Raw genomic sequence first — 9,212 nt, 5'->3', positions numbered from 1 at the left:
TTCTTTATTATTTTAATTTAATGTAATTTTTTTCAAAATTGGTTGTAAAGTTCTAGGGAAAACTCACGGGTGCCCGGCTGGCTCAGAGGGGTGTGTGACACTTGATCTCGAGGTCGTGAGTTCAAGCCCCACATGGGGTGTAGAGATTACTAAAAAAATAATACCATTATTTATATTTTTTTAGAATTTATTTATTTAGGGGGTGCCTGGGTGGCTCAGTTGGTTAAGCTTCTGCCTTCAGCTCAGGTCATGACCCAGGGTCTTGGGATCACCCCACATTGGGCTCCTTGCTCAGCAGGGATCCTGCTCCTCCCTCTCCCTCTGCTGCTTCCCCTGTTTGTGCTCTCTCTCTGTCAAATAAATAAATAAAAATCTTTCAAAAAGATGCGGGGCTCGATCCCAGGACCCTGAATCATGACCCGAGCTGAAGCAGATACTTAACCGACTGAGCCGCCCAGGCGCCGCTCCCCCCCCAAAATAAAATCTTAAAATAAAGATAGGGAAGACTCAAATTCTTAAAATCAAGTGTTAAAAATGGGGCATTACTGCCTACCCTACAAGAAAAACCACACTCGTACGGAAGGGTCAACCAAGATCAAGTGAAAACATTCCTAGAAAGGCTACCAAGGCCGAATCAAGAAGAAATAAAAATATCTGAGTAGACCTGAAAATCTGAATAAACCTATAAGATGAATTAGTCATTTTATTTTATTTTTTTAAAGATTTTATTTATTTATTTGACAGAGATCACAAGTAGGCAGAGAGGCAGGCAGAGAAAGGGGGAAGCAGGCCCCCTGCCGAGCAGAGAGCCCAATGCGGGACTTGATCCCAGGACCCTGGGATCATGACCTGAGCTGAAGGCAGAGGCTCTAACCCACTGGGCCACCCAGGTGCCCCTGAATTAGTCATTTTAAAGCTTCCCACCAAGAAAGGCCCCCAGGCCTGGATGGCATGCCTGGTGCCCTGTACCAGACACTTAGCCAAGAACTGACACCAGTCCTACACAGACTCTCCTCAAAAGTGGACACGGACGGAAAGCACTTCCAGGGAGATTGAAAAGGTCCTTGAAGTGGTTGTGGGGTTGGGCGCGTGGCTGCGGACCTGCCGACCCCGCTGAGTCCTGCACTGACATGGCCAGCGGGCTGGCGTGGGAATGGCAGCTCAGTAAAGCTCTCTAACGACACCAGGAAGCAGGTGACGGTGACTTCTAGAACACTGTCACACCCTGCCGCTCTGCTTTACTCTGCTCCTTAGAAGCCAGCTCACCCCCGCAGCCCCCGCACAGGGGAATCGGACTCCTGCCCTCCGTCCCACCCCACATTCCCTGTGGGACATCAGAGAATTGTGGACATTTACCAAACCCATCACCGTAATAAAAGAGACTTATCGCTTCTTGACAAAGAATCTTGAAAAGGCCACGGTGCGGGTCCCAGCAGCTTCTGGAGCGGGAGGCAGGACCTCTCAGGAGTGTCTGTTTTCTCCCAGGACATGCTAGTGTAGAAAGCCAGGCACCCCCAGACTGTGTTATGGGGCAACCTCCCCTTTTAAAGGAAACGGGGAGCTGTGTGCAGGTGAACGTGTACAAAAACGATCTAGCTGACCGTTATCTCTGGGGAAGAGGAAACTCTCTACATTGCCTACCTCTGCTGTGTTTGGATTTTTATATTGAATGTGTGTTTCTTTGTAATCAGGAAGGTGGAAGGTACAAAACGGGACAGTAAGCCCCAGGGAGGCCAAGCTCCTCGCGACGTGAGTGGACCGACCTCGTGCGTTGTGCACCCGGGCCCCTGGCCTTTCCCGCTCGGTTAGATGTTGCCTCACAAAACCCCTCTTCCACTCTTGCTAAGCGCTGGCGGCCTTCACTGTGAGGGGCTCCTGGGAGCGCTATGTGGATGGTGTCTCCGGAGCGGGCAGATGGGAGTGCCGGGAGCTCGCCTCCTTGCAGGTGTACATGACCTGGGGCAAGGTCCCTGCCCACGAAAGTGCCAGAGAAGCTTCTTCCTGCAAAGATGCCCCTTCGCTTCTCTGCTGCTCCGAGCCGTGAACACCCCCGTCTGTTGTCAGGGCACTTGACTTTGCCAAGGACAGTCCAGCCTAGTGGGGCCGCATTTGAAGTCGCTGCTGCTTCCCACTGAGCTGCCCTTCCGGAGCGACCTCTCCACGGGTTTCCCCAGACAGGTGTAGGGGTGTGTGGGGAGGGGGCGGCCCTTTGTGCTTCTGGGCCCCCCCGCGGCTGGGCTGCAGCCATCCCTCACCATAGCAGAGCCCGCCAAAGCAGAGGCCTCGCCACAGCCTCCATCGGAGTTTCTCTCCTTTGCTGTCTTCCGACTTAAATCCAGGGTCGCCGTCCCCATAGTAGGTGTCGTTCCTGGCCACAGGAGCCAGCCCGGACATCGCCAGGAAGCCGGCCCTGGGCAGACACTACCTGGCCAGCGCTGCCTGGGTGGTCCACACCTTCTGATGCAGGAGGAGAGGTGGGCCCGATGGCGGCGGAGCCCCATCCCCTTCTCAGTCTGGTAGCGTTGCGGTGGGCCGGCCTGATGGCCGAGGAGGAGGTGGTCCCAAGGTGGCTGCTTGCTAACTGGGCCACAGCCTTGACAGTGAGCATCCTTGCGTCCGTGCTCTAATCCGTGCATAGTTGCGGGGGGGAGCACACCGCCACAGGCCCCCTCTCTCCTGCCAAGCTGGCCGTGGGGCGTGCTGTCCGGCTATGGGACAGCAACAGCTTGGGACGCCCCCCCCCCCCCTCCCCCTGCTTATAGATTTCCTGCCAATAAACCCTGTTTTATATCTCCCCGTGTAGAACTGGTATGTGCGTCCATGTTGGCCACCACGAAGCCACGCGTACAGTGTCTCAGTGCCATGAGGTCAGGAGTGATAGAGTTTGGTTGGACACCCCCGGCAGAGACCCCCTCACAGGAGGCAGTGCCAGCTCACCTGGCCTCCCTGCCGGCTGGACCAAGAGCAGGTGGGGGTTCTCTGGAGCCGTTGGTGAGGGGTCTGCTCCCAGCCTGCAGGGGGCGCTGCGGCCCCTGCTGGCCGTGACCCTCCTGTCACTGAAAGAGAGACCTTGGTTCTCTGGCGGCCCCTCACCCTGGGCGCCGTCTTTTTCATGGACTGGGGCAAGCTTAAAATGGAAATGGCTCCCGCAAGGACAGGGCAACTTAGACCCTCAGTTCAGACCCTGGCTCCCTTCCCAGGTGAGTCGTGGCCCATCAGCTGAGCCGGTTACCGGCTCCCCAGGGCCCTCGCCGCAGCCTTGGCAGCAGTCAAGAAGACGGTCTGGGGACAGCAGTCCCCTCCCAGGCGGGAGCTGTCTGCCGGAGGACCCCTCAGCAGAGGACACTACACAGGGGCTAGGTTTTGAGGAGTGCTCTTGGCCACGAAGCCCGCTGCCCTGCGACAGTGAACTGCCCACGGCCAAGGCCAAAGACACAGCCCTGTGGGATAGGACACCCCAATCCTGGGCCCATCTTTGTATCACAAGGACGCATGTCCACGGGAGGTGCCACCGTGGCTCAGCCCCTCTGCGGACGGGATGCCTCAGACAGCCATGAGGTGCTCCTGTGAGAAGCACTGAGTCCCGATAGCCGTGACCCCCTGTAAGGCCAATGGGACCTGCTGGCCCTGCAGCCTCCCCAGCTGGCTCTCTGCAAGGACAGTGACTTCCTGCGTCCCATGTCCCATGCCCCTCAGCTTGGCCAGGCTCCAGGATGCAGCACAAGGAGAGTCACAGAGGGACGCGGGCTTCTCCTCGCCCCTGGACGTCCATGCCGACAAGGGCTGTATGCTTGTCCCCTCCTCTGCTCCTGCGCTGACTTCAGAGGATGGATGGTCCATGTTGCTTGGCCTGAGGACGCCCGCATGGACAGGAACTTGGATACCACTCCGGCTCCAGAGGCCTCCTCCCATACGTCTGCTTCCTCCACCGTTGCCGGGCCACACAGATGCCCCCTGCCCTGCCCTGTCACAGCGCAAAGTGCACTGGGGTGGGGGGGGGCAGGACCTCGGAAGCTGGTGCCTCCGTGGGTGAGCAGGGCTCGCCTCCTTCCCTGCTGCTGCTCTGTTGCTGTTTCCCCCAATAAACCCGATCTTATGACGTCTGCACCACACGGAGCTGTTCGTGAGTGCGCCTCTTCCCTTTCCTATGACGCTGAGTGACAATTATGAAATTAGGTTTCAGTTATGAAATTGTTTACAGGGGCGCCTGGGTGGCTCAGTGGGTTAAGCCTCTGCCTTCGGCTCAGGTCATGATCTCAGGGTCCTGGGATCGAGCCCCACATCGGGCTCTCTGCTCAGCAGGGAGCCTGCTTCTCCCCTCTCTCTGCCTGCCTCTCTGCCTACTTGTGATTTCTCTGTCAAATAAATAAATAAAATCTTAAAAAAAAAAAAAAGAAATTGTTTACAAAAGTTCACCAGGGATAACAGAAGTCTCAACAAGGAGCTCCACTTTTTATTTATTTATTTATTTATTTATTTATTTATTTATTTATTTGAGAGAGAGTGAGAGAGCATGAGAGTGGAGGTCAGAGGGAGAAGCAGACTCCCCATGGAGCTGGGAGCCTGATCCTGGGACCCTGAGATCATGACCCGAGCAGAAGGCAGTCACTTAACCAAATGAGCCACCCAGGCACCCCAAGGAGCTCTGCTTTTTTTTTTTTTTTTTAAGATTTTATTTATTTATTTGACAGAGATCGCAGGTAGGCAGAGAGAAAGAGGAGGAAGCAGGCTCCCCGCTGAGCAGAGAGCCCGATGTGGGGCTCCATCCCAGGACCCTGAGATCATGACCTGAGCCGAAGGCAGAGGCTTTAACCCACTGAGCCACCCAGGCGCCCTGCTTTTTAAAACGGGGAGCAGTGGCCTGCTACGGGAGCCTGTTAGCTGTGAGTGCCCCCCAGCGCCACCTGCCTGTCACCATGTCACCCACACGCCATCCGGTTCACCCATTCAAAGTGTGCAACTCCGTGGCCCTCAGTGTATTCACGAGTGGTGTGTCCGTCCAGCCATCTAATTCTAGAATATTCACCACCCCGAAAAGAAACCCCAGACCCGTTAGCCTCACTCGCTCTGCCCCTGTCTTTCCCTCCGTGGTCAGGCTGGTGGGGTTCCTTCCTCTGGTGCTGGGCGGTTTTGGGGAATTCAGGTGTTTGTCCTAACAAATACCGTAGCTGGGGGGTGGGGCGCGCCCAAACAAGGCCCACGTAGTCCTCAGAGGCCTGGAAGCTGGAAGCCTGAGATCAGAGTGCGGGTGCCAGCGAGTCCCGAGAGAGCCTCCTTCCTGAGGTACAACAGCTGCCTTCTAGGTGGGTCCTCGTACCGGGCTGGGGACCCGACCAGCTACCTACCACTGCTCATAAGGGCTCTAATCCATTGGGAGGCTGCACTCTGACCTCCTAAAGGGTCCACCTCCTAAGATCATCACATTTTATTAGGGTTTCAACATGCGGATTTCAGAGGGACACAGTCACTCCACAACCCAGCTAAGGCGCTCTTAGAGTAAAGACAACCCTTTAGTTGGTCCTTATGTTAATAAACATCCCCATCCCGAGCCCCAGCCGCCTGCCAGCTTGACCACAGCAGGCTCTGGTGTCCCCTTTCTGCAGTCCATCCCCATGATATCCAGAAAGCTGGGGGCATTTCTAGAGAGCAGTCCCATCACGCGGCACCTGGCCTGGGTGTTCTCTCTGGTTCCCACATCAATATGACACCTGGTTCAAGGACCAAAACCCAGAGGTACAGGGGCAGGGCATCCTCTGGCCTTGGGTCATATCCTCACCACAGCCCTGCAGAGCCCAGACCCTTGTGGCTGCCCGCCCCACTGTCCCCCCGAGGGCTCGGGGGGGGGGGCACTAGAAGGGCCCCTCAGCTTTGGAGATAAGGCCCTGGCTTGAGTCTTGGGCTCTGGCCTTGCACACCCAGTGCTTGAGAGAAAGGAGGAGTATTTGACTTGCACCTAGCAAGTGCTCAAAAAATATTTGTTAAAGATGTGATTGAGTAAGCGAAGAGGGAAGGGATGGGGACCAGTGAGGGTCCTGCTCAGGCCCCTGTCCCACATCTGTTGGACTCTGGCTGGCGGAAGTGACCCAAATGTCCATCGACAGATAAATGGATAAAGAAAATGTGGTCTAGCCATACCATGGGCTATTATGAAGCCTTAAAAAAGAGGGAAATTTGTCATGTTTTGTGATTCCACTTTTATGGAATACCTAAAGTAGTAAAAAAAAAAAATCACAGAAACTGGAAGTGGAAAGGTGGTTCTGGGGGTGCTGGGAGAGGGGAAGGGAATTAGGGTTTGATGAGAGAGAGCTTCAGCATTGCACAAGGATGCGAATACGCTTAACATCATTGAAATGTTCGCTTAAAAATGGCTAAGATGAGGGATGCTTGGGTGGCTCAGTGGGTTAAAGCCTCTGCCTGCGGCTCAGGTCATGATCTTGGGGTCCTGGGATCGAGCCCCGCATCGGGTTCTCTGCTCCGTGGGGAGCCTGCTTCCTCCTCTCTCTGCCTGCCTCTCTGCCTACTTGTGATCTCCGTCTGTCAAATAAATAAATAAAATCTTTTTTTTTTTTTAAAAAGGCTAAGATGATAAAGTTAACGTTAGGTGTTGTTTACTACTGGAAAAAAAAAAAAAATGAGCGGATGCCAAGAGCCAGAAGGTTCTTGCAGTTAACCACCGCTCCAACAAAAGACTCTGGCTGCCAGAGTGGTTGTAGAGGGTTAGAGTGGAGAGCTGAACATCATTTTGGAGTATGATTTGTCCAAGGAAGAGATGGTAGTGGCCCAGACTAGGGAAGTGGCAGTAAAGATGGAAAAGGGACAAGAGATGAGCTGTCATGAATTGACTTGTGAGCTTCCCACCTTCCCGTTCATGTGCAGAAGTCCTAACCCCCAGTATCAGAGTGGGATCCTATTCGGAAATAGGTCGTTGCCGTTGTGATTAGTTACAATGAGGTCATAGACCTTGGGTGAGCTACTGAGCCAATATGACTGGTGGCCTTATAAAAAGGGGAAATTTGGATGCAGAGCCACACCCACAGGGAGAGCACCATGTGAAGACTGAGCCAGACATCCAAGTGATTCTTCTATAAGCCAAGGAATACCCATGACGACCAAACAACCTCCGGAAAGCTAGTGGAAAGGCATTGAACAAATCTGCACTCACAGCTCGAAGAAGGAGCCGTTCCCACTGATAGCTTAGTCTCCGGATTCCAGTCCCCAGTCTGTGGGACTCTGCTAGGACGCCCTGGGAAAGTAACAGAGGAGACAGTAACTAGATGGGGCAGGAGGTGGGTCGGGGGAGCAAAGTTGGGCCAGTTGGTGTGACAAGCAAGCCTCCAGTCTCAGCGGCTACACAACACATGTTTATTTCTCATGTGTTGGTGGGCACCTTCCACTAAGGCACTCAGGAATCCAGCTCTTTCCACCCTCCCCAGGCGCTGGGCTCTCCCACATCTAATTGATGAAGGGAGGAGAGAGAGCCCTGGCAGAGATCTCCAGGTGCGCTTTGCAAACCTGGAGATCTTGTTAAATATAGGTTCTGATGAAGGAGGTCTGGGCAGGAGCCTGAGAATCTGCATTTCTTTTTTTTTTTTTTTGTAAGATTTTATTTATTTATTTGACAGACAGAGACACAGCGAGAGAGGGAATACAAGCAAGGAGTGGGAGAGGGAGAAGCAGGCTTCCCACTGAGCAGGGGGCCTGATATGAGGCTCCATCCCAGGACGCTGGGATCACGACTAGAGCCGAAGGCAGAGGCTTAGCCCTCTGAGCCACCCAGGTGCCCCAGAATCTGCATTTCTAACAAGCGTCTCAGGGATGCTGATGCTGCTGGTCTGGGCCCCCCCAGCTTTCAGTACCAGGAGGCATCACTCCTGCCCACACCCATTGGCCTGAACTCATTCCCATAGTCAAATGCGAGGGAGGCAGGGAAGCGGAGTTCAGCTGTTTTCGTGGGAGCTGGAGGAACCAGGATCAGGAAACACAGGTGGAGGGCCAGAGCAGGTAGGAGGGACAGAGTCCTCCCCTAAAAGCAGTACTGTTGTTCTGGAGGGATCAAGGGGAAGTCTTGACCGAGACTGTGGGGCCCTTTAGCCTTCCTGAACACTCTGCAAGTGACAAGGTGAGGGCCAAGATCTTCTTTAATTTGAGGCTCTGTGAGTCATCTGGGACCAGAGCTTGCAAGGAGACACTGCCCCTCCTCTCAGTGCCCCAGTCCTGGATCTGAGCTCCCCCTCCCGCTCATCCAGTAGCTCCTCTGTGGGAGACTGAGTCCTTGGGGACTGGGCAGCCAAAGTACAGTAAGTAGACTGCATGGACAGCTTGGTCCGTTCCTGCCCTGACAGGAACCAGTTCCTATTCTACTGTCCCTACTGACCACTATCCCTGTCCCCCCACCTAGCCCTTTCCTGGGCAGTCTGTGACCCTGGAGGTGACACTCCCCACACACCTCCACTACAGAGGCTATGGCCCAGGCCTGCAGTCCCCTGAGGCTCCCTGTGGGCCAGAGACTTGGGGGGACACTTACAAGCCGAAGCAGCCACTGCCTCTCTCGGTAACCCCCTTGGGAGAAGGGGCCCAGGTCAAAGGGTAGCCACAGGTTGTCAGTACTGGGCTAGCACGTGCAGCTGAGACTCCCAGTCCAGCGCTCAGCGGGGCCAGGGAACTGGGAGTCGAGCCCTGGCCAGCCTGGCCGCTGAGAGGGCTTCTCCAGGAGACGACCCTGGTGTCCAATTCGAGTTTCAACAAACCCCTCTCCCCACTTCGAATGTTCACCCCGTGGACTGCCCGCCCCTAGGATCCAGGAACCTCATCACTGGAGCACTAATTGCTAGGTCTCCCGTCCCATGGTCGCCACCCACATCCTGGCCTTTCCAGAATCCTTCCTGAACGCCCCTATCTTATGGGCGGCACAGGTCCGTCAGGGCTGGACAGCTTGGCGAGGACCTGGGGAGAGGTGGGGAGGCTGGATTGAGGGGCAAGGGATCTGGGCGGGGCGGGGCCGCTCTGGGCCCGGCTACCACCCATCTCCTCCCGGGCGCCCGCCCCCGCCCTCCCACGCACCTGCGCTGGCCTCCCCCCAAGCCCTGGGGGCAGCCGGCGGGCGGTGCTGCGAGATCAGAGGATTCGGAGGAGTCGGGCCCGGGGGAGGGGGCGGGGAATTTCCCCCCACGCCTGCCTGGGCCTGCTCCCCTCCCCCTCCCCCGCCAGGTTGG

This window comes from Enhydra lutris, unplaced genomic scaffold, assembly GCF_002288905.1.
Source record: "Enhydra lutris kenyoni isolate GAN:26980312 unplaced genomic scaffold, ASM228890v2 scaffoldscaffold45, whole genome shotgun sequence".
NCBI classification, from domain to species: Eukaryota; Metazoa; Chordata; class Mammalia; order Carnivora; family Mustelidae; genus Enhydra; species Enhydra lutris.
The sequence above is the reverse complement of the archived record's forward strand: the minus strand, read 5'-3'. Positions refer to the sequence as shown.